This window comes from Anomaloglossus baeobatrachus, chromosome 7 (assembly GCF_048569485.1).
Source record: "Anomaloglossus baeobatrachus isolate aAnoBae1 chromosome 7, aAnoBae1.hap1, whole genome shotgun sequence".
Classification (NCBI taxonomy): domain Eukaryota; kingdom Metazoa; phylum Chordata; class Amphibia; order Anura; family Aromobatidae; genus Anomaloglossus; species Anomaloglossus baeobatrachus.
The window spans coordinates 250,010,801-250,023,627 of record NC_134359.1 but is presented as its reverse complement, the minus strand read 5'-3'; the positions used below and the strand labels follow the sequence as shown (position 1 = coordinate 250,023,627).

Sequence of the window (12,827 nt, the reverse complement as noted above, 5' to 3'; positions counted from 1 at the left end):
TGAAGGATTACATGGCAGCAGGTTTACTAGTCCTCTAGTGATAATCTCCCGCTGATAAAACTGTAATTTTATAAAAACTACAGTAATCAGACCTAGAATCAGGGTCATGTCTCTCCATTATTTTGCTCTGATTAGGTGGCAAAACCTGGTGAGAAATTTTCTGTAGTCTCTCTCTATGACTGCAGATTGTTGAATCTTGACAGTGTGCCATGTGCACACTGTCAGGCCTCCCCTCTATTTCCAGCTTGGGCGGGCATTCATGTGACTGCAAGTATCTTAATTGTAAAGAGTTATATCTTGTAAAAAGTATATGTTGTCACTATATAAATAAAATTCCACAAAAGAGGGAAATAGGTGAGTCCTAACAGGGTGTAATGTGTACACTGTCAAGATATGACTATCTGTAGTCACCCGGAGTGACTACAGAAATTTATGTTGATCTCAGAAAACCCCTTTATGTACGGATATGTCATTTCACATCTTGTCACCACCTACCCTGGATCATGGCAATATATACTGTATATATACCACTGTATTTCCGATTCATTTGCATGAGTTTACATTTCTTTGCATACTAGTTCTTTAGGAAAAAATACCAAATTTTGCGATAGAACAACTTTTACGCCCTGTGTGTTGTGCTTGAATTCCTGGAACGGAAAGGCAGGTGAATCACGACGTTAATAGAAATGTTGTTCCATTATTGCTACATAAATTAGGTGCGCGCTTCCATTCACATTACAGAGGACTAAGCTGCCCTTTTTTTGCTTGTACAAGCAGGTTGTCATTAAATGGAGGCATTTCACATATTCCAGAACGTAAATCCCTGTAATCCTGTGATTAATATTTGTATTGTTCTCTAAAAGAATACATATCTGAAGAAAACCTACGCGATTAGCGAACCAAGGATCCTTGGGCCCACATGAGAAAATTATTTTAAAGAGACTCTATCACCAGGCGCTTGCAACCCTATCTGAAAGCGGTATAAAGTAACGACAAAGAGCAGAAAGCTAACTGTACAGTGTGGGCAGAATTAAACAAATCATTAAAGAGAGGAATAGTAACGCTGCAGTGGATAAGAGTAAACTACAGCAAGAAGCCCAGAGATGACCCAGTGCTGGAATCAGGGTCTCTGTCTCTATTTTTTACTGACCTCAGATTGGAAGGCATAGACTTGGTGGCAGATTTCCTTTAAAGGGGTTGTCCATTACTTTGACATTGATGGCCTATCCTTAAGGCGGCTTTGCACGTTGGGACATTGCACGTGCGATGTCGATGGGGTCAAATCGAAAGTGACGCACATCCGGCGTCGCAGTCGATATCGCAACGTGTAAAACCTTTTTGATACGATGAACGAGCGCAAAAGCGTCGTTATCGTATCATCGCTGCAGCCTCCGACATTTCCAAAATGCCGATGGTGCGACAGGTACGATGTTGATCCTCGCTCCAGCGGCAGCATACATTGCTGTGTGTGAAGCCGCAGGAGCGAGGAACATCACCTTACCTGCCGCCCGGCTGCAATGAGAAGGACGGAGGTGGGCGGGATGTTTACATCCCGCTCATCTCCGCCCCTCCGCTCCTATTGGCTGCCTGCCGTGTGACGTCGCTGTGACGCCGCACGGCCCGCCCCCCTAAGGAAGGAGGCGGGTCGCCGGCCAGAGGGACGTCGCACGGCAGGTAAGTGCGTGTGAAGCTGCCGTAGCGATAATAATCGCTACGGCAGCTTTCACTAGATATCGCACGTGCGACGGGGGCGGGACTATCGCTGCAGCATCGGTAACACATTGTTACCAATGTCGCAACGTGCAAAGCCCGCCTTAAGATAGGTCATCAATGTCTGATTGGTCAGGGTGCAACACCTCACACCCACCCTGATCAGCTGTTCTCGGTCCCGGCGGCGGCAGCAGGCAGCTGGAAATGTTCAGTTCCGATACTGCTCTGTCTTCTGATAGTGGCCGTGGCTGGGTACTGCATATCTGCCTCCCATTCTAATCTATAGTAGGCGGATGTGCAGTTCCCGGCCGCTGCCGCTATCAGAAGATGGAGCAGCTCCGGAACTGAGCATTTCCAGCTGCCTGCTGCTGCCACCAGGACCGGAAACAGCTGATCGGTGGAGGTGCGAGATGTTGGACCCTGGCCGATCAGACATTGATTACCTATCCTAAGGGGTACTTTGCACACTACGACATCGCAAGCCGATGCTGCGATGCCGAGAGCAATAGTCCCCGCCCCCGTCGCACATGCGATATCTTGTGATTGCTGCCGTAGCGAACATTATTGCAACGGCAGCTTCACATGCACTTACCTGCCATGCGACGTCGCTCTGGCCGGCGACCCGCCTCCTTACTAAGGGGGCGGGTCGTGCGGCGTCACAGCGACGTCACACGGCAGGCGGTCAATAGGAGCGGAGATGAACGGGACGTAAACATCCCGCCCACCTTATTCCTTCCGCATTGCAGCCGGGATGCTGGTAAAGCGATGTTCCTCGCTCCTGCGGCTTCTCACACAGCGATGTGTGCTGCCACAGGAACGAGGAACGACATCGTAATATCGGTCCTTCCGAAATTATGGAAATGTCGGACACTACACCAATCATACGATAACGACGCTTTTGCGCTCGTTAATCGTATGTAAAAGGATTCACATACTGCGATGTCGAAAGCGACGCCGGATGTCCTTCACTTTCAATTTTACCCCACCGACATCGCACCTGCGATGTTGTAGTGTGCAGAGTACCCTTAACGATAAGCCATCAATGTCAAAGTAGTGAACAACCTCTTTAAGGAACTATCCTCCAGCAATGTAGAACATACATGATAACTTGGCTCTAGTAGGCTATTCGTTATTCTCCCCATAAGCACACTTAAAGGTAACCTGACAGGAAATTCCTGCTATCAAAACTGCAAGAAGCATGAATCAGAGCTTAATTGCAGGTATATCACTCTGAAATTGTCAGGCATTTCAGTAGAAAGATTAATTAAAGGGGTTGCCCACCACTAGGTCAACCTCTTCTGATTCCACACATTTCCCCCAGGTAAAATAATAAAGCCTATACTCACCTCCCGTACCGGCATCATTCCATCAGTGCGATGGTTTGCATTCACAGGGCTCACTTTGAGTTGTGAAATCACGTGAGCCCCACATCCAATCTCCGCTAGCTTCTATCTCTCCACCTTTGGACCAAACGAACAATCAACAGGAAGTGAGATACAGCTGCAGCACTCACTTCCTGTTGATTGGTCTAAAGCCGGGGAGACAGAAGCCGGTGGTGATTGAATGGAGGTCTCGCATGACTTCACAGCCTAAAGTGAGCCCCGGGAACGCGAACTTCAGCACCTCTTGAAACATGTGGAATCAGAAGGGGTTGTCCTAGTAGTGGACAACCATTTTTAAAGATCCAGTCGTTGTCCATAGCAAGAGATGTGACTAGTCCAGTGTGAAGCCCCGCTAGTATGTGTCGGTGCAGCAGTGTATTACCCTTAGGGACTCCACGGGATGGGACGGTCTGGTCACAGGTAGGGAACCTTCGTTTTCGGATACGTCGTGACGCCACTCTCAGAATTGCGGTCAGTGGGGACCGCCACTGCAGATTAAGGGATGCCTGGGGCTGATGGTGGGTGCAGTCAGTTGTAATAGCCTCCTGAGAGTGAGGCAAGCCCCAGGGCCCTGTGTAGGTGTGTGGGACCACAGGTCGCAGAATGACTCAAACACAGTCCAAGAAGTCTTTCAACGTGTTTACTCACTGTTTGGAGGTCACGGTGAGATGCCCGGGCGACACTGTGATAACCAGGTTGAACCAGGAATTCCAGGAGGCCGTTCTGAGGGTAGCTGTCCACTCGCCTTCCTTGCACTCTTTCTGTTTTAGGAGGATCCTTTGCTTGAAGCGTGGTAGGACCCCTCCAGGGAAGCTGTTACCACCCTGCTCCCCTCTCTCTGGCTCGTCTGCCGGCAGCGTGGCCTTGGTGGGATGGCTTCTGGCCCTGTCCCCTTATGGGCCTGGTGATTGCTGCTTGGCTCAAGCTCTGTGTAGTCGTGGTGAGGGCATGAAGTACCCCCCCCACCTGTAGGTTAAGCAGCTCTGGATGATCTGCTGCCTGTACTGGGGACCTAGTTCCCCTTGTGTGCTCGGATACCGGGATCTCCGTACTCAGCCACCCTTCTCTCTGGATGATTTTCAGGCCGACCCACGGTACTCCTTTCTCCCCCGCTTTCAGCTACTGCACTCCTCAGGACCTGTCTGACACGAGAGCTCCTCTGCTCCCTTCCACACACTTCAACTTCTTCCTCCAGACTCTCCTCTTCCTCTCTCTCTCTGCCCTGCTTCCTAGCAACCAGCCCCTGAACACACCCCCAGCTGGGAATTGAAAGTTAACTCCTTCTGGCTACTCAAGGGTCCCCTCTGGTGATGTGGGAGGCCTGGTCACTATATGTTTGTGTGTGCACCTCATCCTGGCCTTTGGAGATTACCTGGAAGCATTGCTCCCGCATGGGTGCAATACTCTGTGGTGCCTGACCAGGTCAGGGGCGCCACATTCCCCCTTAGTTATCATCAGCACGTCCTCGGGCTGCAAAGACAAGAGAAAAGGTAAATACAAACTTTTCCCACACAGGGGCAATTATTTACATTTAAACATGCCAGGTACCATTCCACTACCAACCACCCACATGTCCGAACCCCACCCAAAAAACATCCAGGAGGTAGGTCGCCGGTCCTTTTGGTGACCAGGGCTGGGCCATTACATTCCCCAGACCTTTCCTCCAATCTTCCTCTCCTGAGGAGAGTGGTGTAAGGTAGGCCCCATAAACAGGCGTACCTGCTTCCGAGTGTTGGAGGGCAGGCCCCATAAACAGGCGTGCCCCCTTGTTGGTGCAGAGCCATGCCCCTCAACAGGCAGACTCTGTGGTTGATACCAAGGAGGTAACTTTTTACAATGCAAAAGTTTGTGGTTAAATCCAGTTCATAACCAGTGGTCTAACATTTTAAGGAGGTCTCACAATAGTCCTTGTGGGCACATTTCGCTTAAACGTTACCTAACTGTAAACAGGTTAAACATTACATTTCATACAGTCACTTTGAACTAAACTGTACTTTCTCTATAGCGTAATGGGAGCTGACCAAAGTTGCTGCGGGTTGATCTACGCAGTACTATACTGTCATCTGTCTGAGGTTGTGTCCTCCCACCCGATGTATGTGTCTCAATGTGAATAATGGGTGTACTGGGTATTGATACCAGTGCATGGTCTTCTGCTTCAGCTACATTTGGCTCTTCCAGGTTCTGAACAGGTTCTTCTGGGTCTCTTACTTCTCCAGATTGAGGGAATGTAATAACCGGAATAACTACTGCTCCATTGTATTGAGGCCAACTTGCTGGAAAATCTCCAAGTACAGTATGGATCATCTTTTCTTTTGGTTCTTGAACTGGCAAAGGGTTGGGAATTTCTTCAGGGATTCTTAGTTGTTCAGGACATTTCTTTAAGCGATCTCTAGAAACGACAGCTGTTGTTTTTCCTCCATCTTTGCTGATAAGGCATGTCTTTTCATTGCTAAGCGTCGATGGTAACACAGTATAGGGTTCTTCTTCCCAGTGATTGTCAAGTTTATGACGTCTTCTCTTTCTTTTGAGAACTATATCTCCTGGCATCAAAGGAACAGCAGGTGCTTTTCGATTGTAGGCCTTTTCTTGTTTCTCACGTTGCTGAGTCAGGCTTCGCTCCACACACTCTTGTACTTTCTTGTATTGGGCTTGGCGGTTGGAATCCCAATCAGCACCTTGTAGATGGTCTTCAGGGGTCTCAACTCCCATTTCCAGATCTACTGGCAATCTCCCTGGTCTGGCCCTCATCAGGTATGCCGGTGTGCAGTTCGTGGAACTCACAGGGATGTTGTTATACATGTCCACTAGATCGGGCAGTTTTTCCGGCCACTGACTTCGTTCTTCTAATGGGAGAGTCTTCAGAAGGTCGAGAATGATGTGGTTCATCTTCTCACACATGCCATTGGTCTGAGGATGGTAAGGCGTAGTACGGATCTTCTGGCATCCGTATAGGTTACAAAACTCCTTAAACACTTCAGCTTCAAAGGCTGGTCCTTGGTCAGTGAGCACTTGATCTGGATAGCCATGTGGTCGACAGAAGTGTGTCTGGAAAGCTTTGGCTGCAGTTTGACCGGTCAAGTCCTTGACTGGTACTACCACCAGGAATCTGGAGTAGTGGTCAACCATAGTGAGAGCGTAGTTGTAGCCTTGTCTGCTGGGTGCCAACTTTACATGGTCCAGGGCCACGATCTCCAGGGGCCGTTTAGTTTGGATTGGCTGGAGTGGTGCTCTCTGGCTGTGCTGGTCTTTTCTTCTAAGATTGCAGGGCCCGCAGTTTCGACACCACTTCTCTAGGGCAGATCTCATGCCCACCCAGTAGAATCTTACTTTAAGTAGGGCCTCCAGTTTCTTCCAACCAAAGTGGCCTGCACCATTGTGATAGGCTTCTAGCACCATCCTCGTATCCTTCTGTGGTACAATCACTTGCCACACCTTCTCATGCGTCCTCGGGTCAATGATGCTCCTGTAAAGTTTGTCTTGATAGATGAATAATCGACCCCTCTCCTTCCATAGGTACTGTGCCTCAGGTGGGGCTCCTTTGTCAAGGCTGGCGCCAGGCTGGCTGATCAGTTTCTTTACCAAGCCTACCGCTGGATCATTTTCCTGGGTCTCCTTCCAGTTGTAGTGAGGTAGTGGGTTCAGGGTCACCTCTTGGCGGTTGGCACGCGACTGCCGACACTGTTTTGCTCCATGGCGATGGAACGCTGGCAGCTCAATCTCTTCAAGATCATCTTCATCTTCACCCTCGTCTGCTAGGTGAGGCATCCTGGACAGAGCATCTGCGTTGCCGTTCTTGCGGCCAGCTCGATACTTGACAGTAAAGTCATAATTCGCCAGTCGGGCTACCCAACGCTGCTCCATGGCACCCAATTTAGCAGTATCCAAGTGGGTCAGGGGGTTGTTGTCCGTGAAGACAGTGAATTTGGTGGCTGCCAGGTAGTGCTTGAACCGCTCTGTGATAGCCCATACCATGGCCAGGAACTCTAGCTTAAATGAGCTATAATTCTCTGGGTTTCTTTCAGTAGGCCTGAGCTTCCTGCTGGCGTAAGCAATCACACGCTCCTTGCCTTCCTGCACCTGTGAAAGCACTGCTCCCAGTCCCACATTACTGGCATCTGTATACAGTACGAATGGCAGACTGTAGTCAGGGTAGGCTAGGATCTCTTCACCCGTCAAGGCCCCTTTCATTTGTCTGAAGGAGTGTTCTTCTGCTTCTCCCCAGTGAAATGGCGGGCCGGAGATCTTTCCTCTCTTCTTTGGGTGGCCTACCAGGAGCTCTTGCAAAGGCGCTGCCATTTTCGTGTAGCCCTTGATGAACCTTCTGTAGTAGCCTACCAAGCCAAGGAACTGACGTACCTCCCGGACGGTAGTAGGTGTGGGCCATTCCTGGATGACTGTGACCTTCTCTGGGTCCGGTGCTACTCCTTCTGCACTGACCACGTGACCTAGGTACTGGACCTTTGGCTTCAGTAAATGGCACTTGGATGGTTTCAGCTTCATTCCATATCGGGATAGTGCTTCAAAGACTTCAGCCAGGTGTTTCAGGTGGTCCTCGTAGGTCTTGGAGTACACGATGACATCATCCAGGTAGAGCAGGACGGTTTCAAAGTTGAGGTGCCCTAGGCAGCATTCCATAAGCCTCTGGAAGGTCCCGGGGGCATTGCAGAGTCCAAATGGCATGCTGTTGAACTCACAGAGGCCCATTGGGGTGGTGAAGGCCGTCTTCTCCCGATCTTCTTCTGCTACAGATACTTGCCAGTAGCCACTAGTAAGATCTAGGGTAGAAAAGTAGTTAGAGGCTTTCAAGGCAGCGAGGGATTCCTCTATCCTTGGCAAAGGGTAGGCATCCTTGTGTGTTATCTGATTTATCCGTCTGTAATCCACACACATCCTCATCGTGCCATCCTTCTTTCTTACCAGGACCAGGGGAGCCGCCCAGGGGCTACAACTGTCCCTTATGACGCCTGCCTCCTTCATGTCCTTCAGCATGTCCTTTGTGCGCTGGTAATGGGCTGGTGGAATAGGCCTATGTCTTTCCTTAATGGGAGGATGACTGCCTGTGGGTATGTGATGTTGCACCCCTTTGATCCTACCAAAGTCTAGTGGGTTCTTACTAAAGACCTGCTCGTATTCCTGCACGACCCTGTAAACCCCATGTTTCTGGTAGTCGGGTGTAGAGTCAGTCCCCACGTGTAGTTTCTGGCACCAATCCTCTAACTGCTTTTGGGAGGTCTCGCCCTCTTTTGAGTCAGCTTGTGTCAGGGGACCTACAGGTGTTATGGCGTCATCTGAGCATGTAAACAGTTTGGCTATGGTAGCGTACCTTGGTAGTCTGGCTTCCTCCTCCCCACAGTTCAACACTCGTACAGGCACTCGTCCCTTGTGTACATCAACTACCCCCCTGGCTGTCAGAATCGTGGGCCAGTGGTCTGAATGAGTGGGCTCTAGTACAGCCTGGTAATCTTGTCCTCTGAGACCTACCGCTGCTCTACACCACATCATCATTTCACTCCGTGGGGGTATCACAATGGGGTTAGCATCCATCACCCGTACACTACCAATCTCACCGCCAGCCTGTTTTACCTGTTGCTTCCTCAGAATGATTCGGATCTCCTTTTGCAAGGCTCTTTGCGACCTGCCCTCAGCACCTTCAACAATCTGGTGAAGCAACAACAACACTTCCCCTAGGCAATTTTCTATGACATTAGTGCCTAAAATCATTTGCGGGTTCCTTTCTCTAATATCAGTGTCCACAACAATCAGTCCTTGTCCCTTCATTTCCTGCCTTCCCACCTTTATGGTTACCTCTTTGACCCCGATCTGGTCTATAGGTTGTCCGTTGGCAGCATAGATGGTGAGGGAGGGGTCCGGTGGTCGGAGATCGTCGTCCGACCAAAACCTACGATAAAGGACATACGGGATCGTGGTGACCTGAGAGCCGGTGTCCAATAACGCCGGGGTAGGGATCCCGTCCAGGACGATGGACAGGACAGGACGTCCACCCACGTACTGATCACAGCAGCGACTTGGGCCTGATCTTCTTAATCCTGAGGACTGGCCCCCGGCCCCAGGTTTGGCTCGTTTAAAGGACAGGCCCTTGCATAGTGTCCTGCCTCCTGGCAACGACGACAGATGGGTTGTCCAGATGAGTCATAGCGATCACTGCTCCTGCCTCGGGTTGGGGGACCTCTTCTCCTCCGCATCCAAGGGACGTCCTCTGGGTTGTCAGCTAGCAGGATCCGATGAGGGATTTTGGTCTCTGAGGGCAACTGTATTGCTTTCAGGATTTGTGCGACGTCCTTAGTGAGCTGTTGCACCTGGGAGGATAGTGTATTTATGGTCTCTGCTGGCGTGTTGAGTCCTTTTGCAGTTACCAGGGCCTGCGAGGAGGATTCCGCTCCTGCAGCCGTGGAACTGGCAGGCCAGGCTGGTGCGACGGGGTCTGCGTCCACAGGAGGTTGGAGTGCTTTCACTGCCCTGTCTTTCAGAATGGCAAAGTCCACGTCAGGGTGTTCCAGGGACCACAGCTTCATCTGCTTCCCATCCTCAGGAGAACGCAGGCCCCGCAAGAATTGTTCCTTCATCATCCGGTTTCCTTCCTGATCACTGACAGGGTCCACCAGCTTGAGAGCCCGTAGTGCAGCCTGCAGCCTGAGGGCATAGTCTCTTATACTATCTTGGGGCTTCTGACGGCAGTTATAGAAGTCCGTCCTCAGCTCTCCCTCGGTGCGGTGTTCGAAAGCAGCTGCTAGTTTGGCAAAGATGGTCTCAACAGAGCTCCGGTCATCCTTGGTCCAGGACTCAGCTTCCAATTCTGCTGCCTCAGTCAATTGTCTAAATATAAAAAAAGCAACAATAAGAGGATAATGTCCTCCAAAAATCAAGTATTACTCACAGCAAGTTGGGCTGCAGTGTGTACATCGCCCTGGCCAAAAACTGATGCTCTAGCAGGATACAGCTAAACCCCCACTAAGTGGAGACATCACAGGTGCAGGAGAAGCACATCACACACACACCTTCATGGAATGGTGACTGCTAGATGATAAAACTGCACACAGTTAGTGGGGGTTTAGCTGTATCCTGCTAGAGCATCAGTTTTTGGCCAGGGCGATGTACACACTGCAGCCCAACTTGCTGTGAGTAATACTTGATTTTTGGAGGACATTATCCTCTTATTGTTGCTTTTTTTATATTTAGTGTAGGGACCTACAGACATGAGGTCCCTTGACGAGGGTGTAGGCTTACGTTTTATGGCCATAAATACCAACAAAAACCTCATTTTTTTGTTTGTACAGGATACAGCCAGGCCCCTTTCTGTTGGGCCTTGCATTGTAGAGTGTCTGTCCGTGCATGATATACAGTGGAGTACGGCTTGGCAGCCCGCCTGATCTAATAGAAGGGCGTTACCTAATAGGCTGCGGGTTTGTGACTGTGTCATCTGCATGTGAACAGCGCTCTATGCAAGCCACTTGTGTGCAGTTTTATCATCTAGCAGTCACCTCCCCTCCATTCCATGAAGGTGTGTGTGTGATGTGCTTCTCCTGCACCTGTGATGTCTCCACTTAGTGGGGGTTTAGCTGTATCCTGCTAGAGCATCAGTTTTTGGCCAGGGCGATGTACACACTGCAGCCCAACTTGCTCAGTCAATTGTCCCAGCACCACAGCGGCCCTCTGCTTACCAGTCATCGCGTGCATGTCTAGCAGGGTGCTGATCTTCTTCTTAAACCCGGTCAGCGTGTCTATTTTACCGGCGTATTGGGGCAGCCATTGCGCTCCTGGGACATACAGTAAGGAAACTGGCATTATGGGGGAGATTTCAGCCGGCGCGGCTGCGACCGCGGCACCGGCACCAGGCGCTGCTGCGTCCAGCGCGACGGGGGCTGGCATCGCTTGGGCTGCGTCGCCCTGACCAGGGGCATTACCTCCTGCAGCGTCCATTTTTCTTCAAAAAAAATCTGCGCGCTCCCTTTCCACTTCCTGGGTCAGAACGCTCTCCGAATTGTGGGGGTTCTGGGGCGGCCACACCTCTTCGTGGGCGGTGCTCTTCTCCCTCGCGCGGGCTGCAGCGCGCGCTTTTGAAGATGGCAATATGGCGGCGGTTCAATTTTTGCGGTCGGACCTCTGAGGCACACGGTCACCTGTCTGAACAGGTCTAGTCCTTATCCTGTTCGTGACGCCAGAAGTTGTGAAGCCCCGCTAGTATGTGTCGGTGCAGCAGTGTATTACCCTTAGGGACTCCACGGGATGGGACGGTCTGGTCACAGGTAGGGAACCTTCGTTTTCGGATACGTCGTGACGCCACTCTCAGAATTGCGGTCAGTGGGGACCGCCACTGCAGATTAAGGGATGCCTGGGGCTGATGGTGGGTGCAGTCAGTTGTAATAGCCTCCTGAGAGTGAGGCAAGCCCCAGGGCCCTGTGTAGGTGTGTGGGACCACAGGTCGCAGAATGACTCAAACACAGTCCAAGAAGTCTTTCAACGTGTTTACTCACTTTTTGGAGGTCACGGTGAGATGCCCGGGCGACACTGTGATAACCAGGTTGAACCAGGAATTCCAGGAGGCCGTTCTGAGGGTAGCTGTCCACTCGCCTTCCTTGCACTCTTTCTGTTTTAGGAGGATCCTTTGCTTGAAGCGTGGTAGGACCCCTCCAGGGAAGCTGTTACCACCCTGCTCCCCTCTCTCTGGCTCATCTGCCGGCAGCGTGGCCTTGGTGGGATGGCTTCTGGCCCTGTCCCCTTATGGGCCTGGTGATTGCTGCTTGGCTCAAGCTCTGTGTAGTCGTGGTGAGGGCATGAAGTACCCCCCCCCACCTGTAGGTTAAGCAGCTCTGGATGATCTGCTGCCTGTACTGGGGACCTAGTTCCCCTTGTGTGCTCGGATACCGGGATCTCCGTACTCAGCCACCCTTCTCTCTGGATGATTTTCAGGCCGACCCACGGTACTCCTTTCTCCCCCGCTTTCAGCTACTGCACTCCTCAGGACCTGTCTGACACGAGAGCTCCTCTGCTCCCTTCCACACACTTCAACTTCTTCCTCCAGACTCTCCTCTTCCTCTCTCTCTCTGCCCTGCTTCCTAGCAACCAGCCCCTGAACACACCCCCAGCTGGGAATTGAAAGTTAACTCCTTCTGGCTACTCAAGGGTCCCCTCTGGTGATGTGGGAGGCCTGGTCACTATATGTTTGTGTGTGCACCTCATCCTGGCCTTTGGAGATTACCTGGAAGCATTGCTCCCGCATGGGTGCAATACTCTGTGGTGCCTGACCAGGTCAGGGGCGCCACACCAGCACCTCCCAGGCCGGCTCTTCCCAACACTGCTAGAGGTAATTGACAGCTCTCTCTGAATGTTATGAGTACAATATGTATATTTCTGTATGACAGTTTCCCATATCCAAAGGGTGTGTTCTCTGTATGTTTTTGTCTGTATATGTGCTGTTTTATATACCCGTTATCTGTATATCTCACTGAATGTAATGTATTTCTTTGATGGTGTTAGAGAATACATTTGAGGCCCCTATAGTGTGTTGGGTTGCCACCACTATCCTAATGGTCAGTGTCTCAAAACATAACTGGACCTTTGTAATCCTGTTCTAGTATATCTAATTAACGTGTAAGAACTAGGGTAGACTATAGTAGCCATAGGTTTAACAGGCTAGCCACTCCAATATAAAGTCCGGTATAGAATAATATCAAGTTTGCAAGGTTCTGCCTCTTTTTAGGCTGTTCTCAGATGGGT

At 50.7% G+C, this 12,827-nt stretch overlaps 1 protein-coding gene across 1 annotated transcript in view; it reads left to right on the top strand.

Annotated features, from left to right (window-relative positions):
- Window positions 1–12,827, top strand: part of DNAH3 (dynein axonemal heavy chain 3) — a 594,186-nt gene that overhangs the window by 533,311 nt on the left and 48,048 nt on the right. The gene's annotated exons all lie outside the window — the stretch shown is intronic.